General features: G+C 42.0%; 1 long non-coding RNA gene across 1 annotated transcript; it reads left to right on the forward strand.

The window, feature by feature from the left end:
• The first annotated feature begins 1,894 nt into the window (after positions 1–1,894).
• Positions 1,895–9,528, forward strand: LOC129383147 (uncharacterized). Its single transcript, XR_008611055.2, has 2 exons — positions 1,895–2,094; positions 9,347–9,528. It is a non-coding gene; the product is annotated as an uncharacterized lncRNA (long non-coding RNA).
• Positions 9,529–13,877: the final 4,349 nt, after the last annotated feature.

Genomic DNA, 13,877 nt, shown 5'->3' on the forward strand with positions numbered 1-13,877 from the left:
AGCTCCTACTGTCCTAGTCTATGGAGGAAGAATGGAGTGTGAACTTCGGGATAGTAGGTTCGAGCTCATTATGAAGGTAGCGCTTAGAGCGAGGCGACACATAGAAAAACTATGCTATTCAAGCGATGACTAACAACTGACAGTTTGTTGCACTCTTCATGGTATAAATACAGAAAGGCCATCTGCGTGCGGACATTTATTTATTTATTTATTTATTTATTTATTTATTTATTTATTTATTTATTTATTTATTTATTAACATTGAAATAGTAGAAAAGTTTATCGCAGGGGTGGGGAAAAAGGAGCATTGCGGAATACTCATTCAGCATAACAAGAATGTCAGCAGCTTTTAATACCCGCTACACATTCTTTCTTTGACAAGAACGTAACACACCGGGCACCATGTTCTGATATTCAATTGAACGTGGGAGGAGACTAAGTTTAGATATTTTGGTTAAGGCAGAAATGGGTGCGGTGTTAAGAGGGTGAAAACTTCTATTCGTAGAACACTTGTCAAACTTCATGGAAAGTAAAGATGACAATCGCTGAGTGTTAAGTGAAGTATAAATTCAAGCATTCAATCTGATGGTGAGCCTGAAGAGTAGTGGGACCCATACATGAGAGGGTTAGAAGAAGGAAATAAGTCGTGATCATACCGCTCCATAAAAAGCAGGTGGGTTTCTTTTGAAGATGTTTTAACCTGTATATACCCGGTCTAAACTAAATATTACAAACTACCAGATCATATTTAAGGATAGGACGGACGAATATTTTATAGGTGCACAATTCTGTAGCCTTAGCAGCTGAGCCATCGTCGCGTTTCAAGAGACCGAGACGACAAATCGCTTTATTACAGGCTCATTCAATTCGTTTATGCCCTGACAAACCATGCGTAAATAGAACACCAATGCATTTATATTCAGAAATGTTTTTGCTGGGATGAATCGCTGTACGAGTATGCAAAAGATTACTGTGACGTACGTATTGCTAAGGGGCCTCAAAGACAGTTTCTTTAAATTAATGTTGACACGTAAAACATCGCAAGAAGTACAAATACGTTGAAAGGAGTTATAGGAACTTCGGGCATGGTAATTTTTTTTTGCGGGGGAGGGGGAAGACATTTCTCACTCATGCAGGGTGATAAATAAGACCGAATCGTCAAATTATTTTTATTTTTGAGGTGAAACCTTTCAATGATTTCACGTGTCTTCTGAGCGCTTTCCCGATTATCACACGTGTTTAAAAAAAAGAGCCATAGCAGATTAGGAGCACTGAGTTCACGCTTTTTTTTTTAGTACGTTTCCTTTCGACCTCGACACGTGGCGATAAGATCGAATGGCAGTTTCCTGCATCCGTATCCCCCAAATTGGTTCCTGTGCAGTGTGATCAGTTTGTCCCATCCAACATTTAGCAAATGCACCATGTAGCTCGATAGCTAGTTTTACTGTTGGGTATCAAACATTCAAAAATTCTTGTGCATCCTGTGTACGCAGCCCTGGGACGTTCGTTTTATGGTCTGTATACCCTGGGCATAAGGCATTAAATTGAGAGTGACGTCGAAGATAGAACGGAAGCTATAAAATATGCTACATTCGTTGTGTCCCTATAAGTACTATGCCAATCGGCGCGAAACATGACTTTCAGTGAAATTCTCGAGGAAACTGCAACGTACACATTACCATGAAGACTATTTCGTGTTACCATATATATATATATTATATTACCATATACCCTTTTACAACGGTATATGGTAATGATTGGCAGATATATTTCTAGCCACTTAGGGAGAAATTCTCTAGGCTGTGTGCACCATATCTCATGATGAGACGTTATTTTGTTGCGTATTGTCAATTTGCCGTCACTTAAGAGACCCATATACATAGATATAACGTAAAACGTTATATCTATGTCTAAAGTTTTTAATGTAGTACATTTGTTTATAGGTTATAATGTGACGCTGATGTTATTTTATCCCGTTTCGAATGTTCTTTCAAATGTTTTTTGTCTACAGGATCATCGACGAATAATACAAATTCCTTCAATCCCTTTGATATCTTTAAATGTCCAGGTGGTTTACTGTGTCCACTTAAGTGGGTAAGCTTTACGAATACGCTCATTTAGTATTAGAAAAAAGGTGATTTTTTGAAATGTTCCAAGCCGGACTCCAGAATGGAACTAAACCCAATACTTGCATGCAAGTTTCATTAGGTAACATATCGTATTGTTGTGGTTCGTTTGTTTGTAGATCAACACCTTAGGCAATAGGAAATGCTTTTATACTTGGAAGACCAGAACGAGAAGAAAATTAACCCGATTTAAAAAGGAACAGGGGTTGTAACTAGCACCTGTGCGCTGCCTTTCGTGGTAGCTTTTATACTTGTGCTGATAGCTAGTTCCCAAAAATGCAACAAGTCGTTCAGGAACACATAGTCCTAGGATAGGTTTTTACACTTGCTGCAAAAAAAAAAAGTTGTGTGGGAAGCTTTTGGCTCTGCCTATACCACTTTCCTTGTCCTTACAGTGATCGAGCGCACGAATATTTCTCACCAATAACTAATATTTTGCAGCTTTATTTGTGGGAAAATTAGGGAAACTCCTAAGTTCTGTAAATAAAATAGAAATATAAAGAACCAGGCCGGCAGATTTTTCGAATAGTTGGTTCCTTGCATCAATTGAAAGCCATAGTGCTGGATTGACACGCACAGGAACAACTACAGGACGTGCGCAACGTTTTGTCGTCTTTCTTGTGCGTACCAATCCAGCGCTATAACTTCAACTAAAAAAATTCAGTGCCATTCTACTCTGAGACGCTGAATGACCAGCGAAGCTGTGAATATCGAAGCCTATATTGATTTATTATATGTGTGCACATGTGTACGCATCCTACCCATAGCATGGCCACAACGCAACTGCTAATAAGGTCGCTAGACGATGTTCGCGTCACCGTAAAGAGGCGCACAAATTGGAATTAAGTTCACGGGCAGAGCAGCGTTCCCGTCAAGATCGCCTCCGCGAACAGACACGGTAATGGGTGGCGGAAGGAGGCCGCCGACAACGAGCGGGCCACCAACGCGGGGCCAAGCTCATGTACGATGCCCGTTGGGAACCCGAATACCACGAGGACGAAAACGCTAGACGTCGACGCGGCTACACCGGGGTCATGTGCAACCGGTGCGTCGACTCCACAGCCGGCGGCGTTCTAATATTCATTTCTCGGCCTACGCGACCCTCTTCTACGCACGCACACACACACACACAAAAAAAAAAACGGAAACCTGGACATATACAGCCTTGCTGAAAAGTTTTGACAGTGATGGTAACATATTTCTTCCCTGGTAGAAAACGGCCTTTCTGCTTTCAACTTATATCTTATTCTTACGGACCCTGCTATTCCAACGGAGCTACACTCTAAACCAAGTTGCACCCTTAAGGGTGCTTTACTGTATGTTACTCATACCCCTTAACCTTACGGGGATAAGGGTGCAAGTTGTAGACAAATGTGCATCCTTGGAGATGCTTAATATTATCAAGGAACCCGAATACCGCGAGGACGAAAACGCTATATATAGACGTCGAGGCGGCTACACCGGGGTCGCGTGCAACCGGTACGTCGACTCCACAGCCGGCGGCGTTCTAATATTCATTTCTCGGCCTACGCAACCCTCTTCTACGCACGCACACACACACAAAAAAAAACGGAAACCTGGCCATATACAGCCTCGCTGAAAACTTTTGACAGTGATGGTAACATATTTCTTCCCTGGTAGAAAAACGGCCTTTCTGCTTTCAACTTATATCTTATTCTTACGGACCCTGCTATTCCAACGGAGCTACACTCTAAACCAAGTTGCACCCTTAAAAGTGCTTTACTGTATGTTACTCATACCCCTTAACCTTACGGGGATAAGGGTGCAAGTTGTAGACAAATGTGCATCCTTGGAGATGCTTAATATTATCAAGGTCTAGGTGATGCATGATATTCTTTCCTGCTCAGTTTCTTGTCTGTATGAAGAAGCTTTATTTTGGGGCTAACTACAATTTTAACAGCAAAGCAGTTCTTGGTAAAGGCTTTCATGGGGCAAGGCGGGGTAACACGGGCCCAGCGATGTGGAGAGGGCACAACCTAGTGAGGGAGAGAGCAAGCGCCAAGCACAAGTGCAGCTTAGTGACCAGAGGGTGAGCAGATCCCAGGTGCAGGTGGGTGGAGCCCGGCGCGGGTGAGAGCACGTGCTGTGTGCAGGTGGGTGGACTCCAGGATAGGAGGAGAGAAGTCGGCAAATTGGAGAGCGCACTCCCAACACATGGTTCGGAGGAGCGCGCAAATATAGACGAGTGCGCTTGGTGGTCGTTTCTTGAATGTCTGGAAAAATTAGCCAAGCTTCAGTTCCTTAACATTGCAAACGCTGATTTTAACAGCAAAGCAGCCTGGCGTTCCTTAATCGCAGGGTAAGCTTCATAGAACTTCTGAAAGCCAACAGATAGATTTGCAAAAGCTAAGACTACTTGATATGCTTTCAAATATCTGTCGGGGAAAAAAAAATATGCTTTAGTGGTCGCAAAAGGGAGTGAGCGTGGCATGGATAGATAACCGCTCAACCAATCGATCTGCTGGTTTTGAGAAGTTCTATGAAGCTTAGCCTTGCGATTAGAGAACGCCAGGCAGCTTTGCTGTTAACATCAGCGTTTGCAACGCTAAGCCATGAAGCTGGGCTAATTTGCCTTATTTCTATTGAAATGAATATAAAAACTCAGAAATGTTTCTATGAGGCACAGTTTAACCGGTATGAATAAAGTTTGCTTAATTTGACCAAGGTAAATTTCAGTAACTAGAGCAAGCAGGATTTCCGCTCAATGGCGTGGCTTCTTTCAGTAACTTTCTCGAAAATTCATAAGTTAAAAAAAGTATCCCCGCACCCAACATCAGATATAGTTATGTTAGGCTTATGTTAAACCACTTACAGCGCGTCGAACATGGCATTGTCACGCTGATTCTTTAACAACCTTATAAGACCCGAACTAATGTATCTAAGTTTTCCTTCTTCCCGCGCACTGTAACAGATTGGAACATCCTGCCATTATCACAATTGATAAACACCGATTCTATTGAACGCATGTGTCTTTAATACTAAGGGGATTGCTATATCGGCAAGCCTTGTTACGGTTTTATTTTTCTTTCTATTACACGTGAATTTTGTTTGATACTTTCCACATCTTCCTTATTATATTATTTTCATTATTTTGCAATGCTCGCTCGTTAAACTTCTGATACTTGTTCTTTTCTTTCCCTCTCGCGATAGTGGTTGCAAGTGCTCATATATGCGTGTGATACTGTTCTAATGTTTGTCAAGTTGTCTTCCTTCAGTATACCTTCTCTTAATCTTATTTAGTTGTCGCTTTCACTTTTTTCTGATATTTACATGTCTTGCATTGCTTTTGTATTTACTTTTCGTGCGTGTATGAATATATATATATACGTGCATGTGTAAATATGTATGTATTCTGCCCCTCCTGCTTGGGCCCCCATTTGGGCCTGCAGTATTGTATAAATAAATAAGTAAATAAATAAATAAATAAGTAAATAAATAAATAAATATCATGTTCCTTAAGCTGAAACTGTCAGAGCAGCCATAACACTCAAATTGGATATATGAATTGACACCTTACATTAAATTTCAATCTGTCTACGAGGGTGCTGCAAACTTGTGCTTTATTTCATAATAACGCGTTTACGTCACATTTTTCTTCTTTAAAAACATTATTAGGGTAGTTTACAGAATTGTGATGTCAATCTAAATAATTTAAACGTGGTATTATGCTTTTCTGCTTCTACAATCTACCATGCTAGTGAAAGAAATAACGGCCTAAAGATATGATTCTTGCAGTCTCAATATTTTGTTTGTTTTAGTGCAACAATCCTGACGGTAACGGAGTAGTGGCGCACAAGAAAAACGATTTCTCCGTTAACATGGTTGAAATAAGAGGCCCCGATCTAAATCCTGTTATTACGCGTACAAATTAACGAAAAAAAAGAGAATTTCCGCATTTACCTAACACTATTCATCCACCACAAGCACAAATTTGGCCACTGCTCTAAACATGACTTCGTTTCAGAAAAGGGGCAGCGCGCTCATGGTCAGAACTGGCTGGTGTGCCGTAAAAGCCCAATAGTCTACAAAAAAAAAAAAAAAGAAGCGTGCATGTGCCGAACAAGAGCTTTACAGTGAAAAGCGAGTAATATTTGAAAGCATCCTACGTAGTTTTCTGTGTAGTTATGACTCCTTATTATGTCAGGAAACGAAAAGATAAGCTCAATCGCGGTGTTCTTTAAACACGTTCCTTCGCTACAGCGATAAAATCGTCAATATTTTATCGGACCTCCTAGAAAATGTAAAGACTTCAATGATGCCAGTGCAGCACTTGCTGATATCACATCTGTTGACAAAATCTCGTAATTGCAAAAAAAAAAAATGTGTTTCTGACGGTCCATTGAACGTTCTTAAGGTCGCCTATAATAGTTAAGGCACACACTAGTTCAATTAATTCACATTCCGAATAACAGATGGGAAAATGTAGCAAATCTATAACGAGACAACAGAATAAAGGCGCGAAAGGAAAAAGAAGTTGTCCTTTTTATTCTGTGTAGATGGTGGTGCCTACGTAAAATTTCGGCACATCGAGTTGCACACCCAGTTGTGCCAACGCAGTATCCCAAGTTGCCCACCTTCGAAAAGCGTTGATATTTGAATAGAATAAAATGGTTACCTGGTCAGCACTGGAGAGAAGTTAGAGAATATTACAGTATGGTGGAAGAAAAGCAGGGAAGAGATTGATAGAACCGAAGTCTTTGGAAATGTTGGTAAGGATACAGCATTCTGACAGATGCTTTAAGTACAAAAATTAATATCGCGATCATATAGGCAAGGAGCGAGATGTTGATAGATGTAGTAAAACCTTAACAAATCAAGAAGAATAGGCGACTGCTTGTCCCCTCCCCATCTCAAAGCAGATGCCAAAAAACGTCATCGTCATCGTTTTGGGAACACGTTTGGTGCAGACATGGACATGAAAGCAGAATTCGCCACTGAACAATCTTTACACTTTGGCATGAAAAACCGACGTTTTACTCTGCTATTGCGCAATGTTGTCTCTTTATAACTAATCGTTTATAACTAAATATTTTTGCAAGATGCGGCTTTTGCCTCATTTTTGTTCAGGGAAAACAGTTTTCTGTGGAATTGAAGCAAGGAAATTACTAGGGTATGGCGTTGGTTGGTGTTCCTGATGTGTTTCTCTCCGAGCAGTATAACGTCTGCATTCCTGCACGTTGGGTTTACGCACCGCGCGCTGCCGTCTTCCGTAGTCTACTGTTTGCCCATATCGTGTGGAAAAGTATACATCGGCCAAACGGGTCGGTGTGTAAACACAAGACTTTTGGAGCACGAAAGGTCACTGGGGGGAAACATTCATTCCCACATTAAGGGGCACTGCTCACAACATGGGTGCTGGCCGCTTAACAATGATACCACAGTTTTATCGCACCATAAAGATCAGCTAATCAGGGAAATAATCGAAGCCTTTCATATTCACAAGAGGGGAGAGGGTTGTATCAGTCAGCCATCTGTACATCTAAGTCATGGTGAGGTTGCCTTTTTGGAAGCACATTAAAATGGAAGAAAAAAATTGCGTAATAATAATGGTTGTTAGGGTTGCAACAAATTACGATAGGATTGCACACCATGATAGATAGGTGCCATTTCTTTGACGCCCGAGTATACTCGCGCAAATGATTTTTGCCTTGATCATCTTTGACGCCTGAGGGAGCGCAGGTATATAAATATGAAGTATGTGTTCTGAAATAAAATAGTTGCGAGTGTAGCAAGTGTCGTCTTTTCTTGTGTGTCTTCACTGTGTCCGTGTCAGTGCGCTGCATCACCAGCTAGGTATGATGATAACAAACTCTCGCTGAATGTAGTAAAAGCGACACATTTTTTTGTTATTGTAACGTAAATGTAAAAGAAAAAAAACTTACGTTTTGTAAACGTAACGCTAATGGCGGTATTGCTTGTGTGGAATAATGGAAATACAATACAATTTCACGCATGTGTAAATAATGTTACCCCTGCTTGCGGATGTTAGGTTCGCCACGCTTCTGAATGCTTTTGGCCTCCAAGCGCGGATGTGGTCCTTACCTTTCACGAGCAAGCGAAGTTTCACGTTTTGCATGACGTAACTCAAAGGCATTTACTTCTCTCAACACTCCTCAAGGTTATCGCTCTTTTGCCCAATCAGTGCATGCCTTCGTCGCATTTTTTCACTCTATTTTATTCCTCACACTCGGTGGCTTTCGTTGCCGACTTCTCTATTTCCGGTCTCTAAGGAAACGATCGTTGATGGGCGCACACTCCGTTGCACATACGCAGCAGCCCAATTTGTCCACATAGCAAGAAAGCAACCGCCACCCGTGCAATGTGGCGGAAAGATCAAAACAAAGGTTATCTACTACAGAAATTACGTGTGCGATGGCAGGGTTTGAACCAGGGTCCCACTTCACAGCAGCGACATAAGCCCTCAGCCATCATGTACGGGAGCAGCAAATAACAACCACAACATTATATCCTTCAAGCAATCTAGCCCATTAAGGCGCTTCGCATGCCTCACGTCTACTATAAAAAACAAATTACTCTGTTCCCAGGCTTTTAGACGGTACATCGCTGATGATTGGCCCAGGTTGCGGGCTGAAAGACGCTCCGAGGGTTACTCTTTGTGTACCACTATTATACTTAACCAACGCTGCAGACATATTTGTGACAAAGTTTGTGACCGTTCATGTATGTCCCGCCTCTCGCTGTCCGGCCTAAGATGCAGTCGCTCAGCAGCCGTACATAGCATGGGCACTTTACCTAGAGAACTCAATAAAAGGCGCAACATCGCACAGGACGTATTAGTCTCGCTTACCTTGAAAAACACATCCGATGGTTTCCGTAGCACTTTCTTTTTTTATTTGCAGTGTTGAAAAAAAAAAAACACGAGAGCGAACATCAGCGGAAAGCGCTATGAATCGTTTTCTGCCACCTTTAAATGCTTTCAAAATGTTCAAATGATATTTATTTAACTTGTTTAGAAGCGTTCTACTAGTTACATAAAGTAAAGAATGTGCGGTTTGTGTGTTCACATATGGTAGTCCAAATATTTTGGTTCCTTATTCACACCTAAGGAAGCCGTTAGTTACAAGCTATACCAATTTATTCATTCTTTCTGTGTACCTCTGGTAGCTGCAGTTTGAAACGTGCACCCATGTTAATAGGTCCATTTGAACAAAGCTGCTGCTTTTTTTTTTCTCCTCTAGGCGACATTTTTTCCTTGGTTATTCCCTTGATTAAGGACTGCTGGCGAGGCTTTAATCACAACGATCGCAGCTAATCGTACAAGCGGCTAACACATTGTACAACCAGGAAGTATCAAGTAATCCTTCTGGCCGCCAAGAACAATGTAAAGAAAGATAATAAACAATTATATATATTTCCTGAACGGATTTCCCATGACAAAAAATATTAGGTAAGGCGATATAGTGTCAAACAGAAAACTAAAACCAATGTAAATATTTATTTCCTTAGCTATCCGCCACCTCAATGAAAGCAATTTACTAATGACAAATGGACGCATAAATGCATAAGCCTTCTAACAAGAAAAAGAACGCTATAAAAGTATTATCGTTACTTCCCTTGTGAAAAAGTGCATATTTTTACGGAGCAGTGGGGCATAGTCATAGTACGACTTTCAACAAAGACGACGATTTCTCGAAAATAGCCTACGGCTGGTCCGGGCAGCCATCTTGTGCATCTAGTGCTGCTGCAACTTGTATGTATTTGTAAATACACCTACGCTTCACTAATTCTGTCCCATGGAATTTTGGTGCAAGCGCGGGGTGTCGATACGCCTGCCTCTCCAACCAATAATACGTTATTGATTACGGGACTAAATGAATACCGAGTCCCTCTGACACGGCATCCACATTGTGAATCTGTGGAATGGATGGCATACTGAATATGGAACTCCTTATAAACAGAAAGAAAACGTATGTTGCTTCCATGGCAGACTATATGGAGCCTCCATATAGAACTTTCCTATCACGAGGAATAGCATGCTTTCATGGAGGTACAGTCAACCGCAAAAGTTTACATGGATGCAGGATCTGCCAAGAAGCTTAATTCTCGCGAAGCGTGGTCACGCAGCCTCAAATTTTATAAATGTTCCAGCATGTAGTAGCCTTCGCCACCTACAGTGATTCACTAAATACGAAGTGTCATGCCTTAACAGTGCAGGAATTGACATTTGAAAGAGAAACCGCATCCCGCAAACGTTTGCTATTGACTGTACACGCTGTTTGTATATGCATAAAATATCTGTGTATTTTACTTCAAGAAAAGGAAAAGAATTTGTATATGCACCTAAAATGCATTGTCAGCTTCTTAAGCATGTAATAAAACAACACCGTTCATAATATGAAAACGTTTATCTTATTACACTAAATAAATTCTCAAGTCTAGGTCATAACCCATCTTAACATATTGAAATTAGCTAACAATATTTTGCATAGGGTGAACCGCTGTGTTGTGTATCTTTCAGTCACTTAGCCTTGACAAACCCTAATATTAAAATGAAAGATTTGAATTGGTGGCGAAAGCAGGTTTGGCTTCAAGTATTAATATTGTAATAAATACTTTTTGCTTACATGTTCAGGACTCGCAACACACGTGCAGCTCAGAAACACTACGACCACTACACAATGTTAAAGGCGACTCAGCTTTATTTGATTGCCACTGCGTGTATATCCCTACACACAGAATTATGCGCAGCATGAGATCGTTGGCCGGGTGGTAGTAAAGCATGTTCTGCCACTTGTCTTTAAACCCTGGCTAGGGAAGATCCAAGGCATCTGTAGAGATGAAGGAACGCATTACAAATGTTTGGGACACATTTAGAAGCGTGTGAGAGTGCATTTAGAAATGTCACCATTTGTCCATTTTCTTCATACTATGTTTCACAATAATCTGCCCCAACAATGTACCTGCATCCTCTTTAAGCCACTTAAATGCATAACTGTGAGAACACAAATGCCATATGTCAGAAAGTCATCCCGGTCTACGCCCTTACGCCGGTACTAGTCAGTGTGAAGCGGCGTTATTTGTATCCAATCTAAAAAGGTACAACGTGTCTTCTAGTATTAATTACAAATGTTGTTATTGTTGTATGCAGTTAATACAAGCATTTTTTTGACACTGTAAGGGCGCTATAAAGTAAAACTATTCCAAACTTGTGTATTACAATTCTGCAATTCGCCTTACGCGATTGGTCAAAACTTTTTTGGACCACCCCCGCTTCGCCTGTCTGTCACGCGACGTCACGAACACCGCGATAGCTCCCCATCTGATATGACGGGTACACACTGATTGTGCATGATTTGACAGAACAAAAGAAAAATAGTTATTTTTGATTCGACGTCTTTTCGCCATTAGTCCTCGGCTATTGGTCAAGAGTTCTCGGGCTGCACCCACTTCACCTGCCATTCAAGCGACGTCACAAAACTGCGAGAACTCACCGCATCAAAGTGACGTGTACTGACGCGTTAAAGATGGATTAATGTGCCGAACAAAACTGGAATTTCTTCTGAATAGCTTAAGGCTGTCCCATTCTGAAAGGAATAAAAGATGACTGCCGCCGATCACTCAGGCACTGTCTCTTCGCACCTGCCGGAAAGCATGGGTTTATTTGCCTGTATTAAAAGCTTTTGCGTGGCCGTGTAACGTTTTCGAGCACTTTTGGCATGTTTACTATCTCTTTCTGCCAACTTTTATTTGCTGAGGATTCGTTTTAGCGTCATTCTTAAGCTTCCGTTGCAGGTCTCCGCGATTGTCGACAAGCCAACGCAAGCTAAGTAATAGAGAGCAGACCAATCGCAGACTCCGGCACCACCCTCTTCATGCGGTTATCGATTTGCAGTGCACTGGCTCGGCCCCATCGAATTCCTCGCCACTTGAGCGCGCTCCTCGCCTCTTGTGAGCCAATTAGATGAGACAAGCCGCTGAGTGTACGCAACGTTATTCGCTTTTCAAACAAACAAATGTGACCTCCTATGAACGAGGAGAGCGTTTGATTGGTCGCTTCAGACAACCCTGCGGGTCACCGCCCGATGCTTCCGTCGGCGGTTACGGAAATTTAACGTTAGGAGGTTGGAATAAAAACATATTGGAATAGTTTTACGTTGTAGGGCCCTAAATTTGCCGAGGAAAGTAAACTGACAATGGTTGATGAGCGAGGCTGTATTAGATCTAATGTAGGCTCGCAGCGTACAAATGAAGCTGCTAGCTTATTCTAATGCTCTTCTCAAGCCTTCCCCAGACAAAAATGACATCTCTTTAAACGGCGACGCCAGTGAAGCCTTCTACTACTTGGTGCATTCCCCATTGAAAAAAATTCCGAGGCAGGGGCATTCCCAAAGGGTGTGCGTAGAAATTCAAAGCGGCCGTAGGAAGTGCCCATTGTGCATAATAATGAACTGTCTTCCTGCAGCCTAATTAGGCAAAATCTTGGCGATGCATCTAATGTTGAAATCTACTTGGCCCTATTCGGGTGCTGAAACACACCTTCTAATTTTGGCATGTGATAGTGATCCCTCCTTAACGCCTTGTTCAAATCCCAGAGATATAAACAAATGCGTATTTTGGAATGTCTAGTCAATACGATCATGTAGCATGACCAGGTAGTCGATTCAGTCACGTTTGCATTGACGAGGTCATGCTTCGTCTTATCGAGTTCCTGTTTCACGCGTTATTGAAGAGCAACCGCGACTCTTCGTGCTGGCTTGACGATTTCTCTGGCTCCTGGCTTGGGCTAGATGTGGTAGGCAACCCCTTGAGATCTCCGAGGCCTTGGAATACATCATTAAAACTGGCACTAGGGTCTTGGCATGACAGCGCTTCGACTGAACGTGCGCGGGATATCAGTCATAAGGTATAGTTAGGTACTTACTTTAACGCAAAATCTGGAGGAAAGTGGGATTCGCAAAGGCTCCGCAATGTTGCTATGACTAATTTTTTGTAATGCTAAAATTATTCAAGATACTATGCAAGCACACGCGTGTACGCTTAAAACATACGTATATACAATGTATAAAGTTCATTCTATGTATTTTTTCAGAAAGAGCGGATGGCTATTTATAAATATTTGATGTCAAATTTACAGTGTGTGAAAGGATTCATTTGCATGCGCTTGAGACAGATGGCGCCACCATACCGAGGGAGGCTTCGAATCACTTTGATTGTGCGTCTAACCTGAATCGCATCTCATCTACGCCTGAATCGCATCTACGCCTGAATGCCTGCAGTGAGTAACAATATGGCGCTGCCCATGCAGCTGGCCCATTTCAGAGCATTCGTGCTATGGGGAACGTTTCCTATAGAGTAGGTTATATTAACCCTCGGAGTCCCGAGCGTTCTGCAACAATACCACTCACTGTTACCGGTATTGCTGGTGCGGATTCAGTTTCGATAGAAAAATCCGCTTGGCAACTCCGTGTCTTGTAGGATGTGAAAGTGACCTTTTGCAAAGCTCCTTGCTTGTGAACGAAAAAGGCGCGTTAAGGGGTCGAGCACGGCAGCCCTTGCTGTGTGGTTAGTTTAGCGAGCAAATTCTCAGGCGCGATGCAGCAGTTAGCTCCCTTGTCGATTTTGAAATGAACCGCTGCGCCTGCGATGAATATTTCCACTTACTAATCGCCCTAACTGGCGATAATATACGCTTCTATAGCGTAAAGGAAGAATTCATCTTCAGGTCCAAGCACAACCTGCATTACTTCGCGTGCGGTTTACCTTGATGTT

This window comes from Dermacentor andersoni, chromosome 3 (assembly GCF_023375885.2).
Source record: "Dermacentor andersoni chromosome 3, qqDerAnde1_hic_scaffold, whole genome shotgun sequence".
NCBI classification, from domain to species: domain Eukaryota; kingdom Metazoa; phylum Arthropoda; class Arachnida; order Ixodida; family Ixodidae; genus Dermacentor; species Dermacentor andersoni.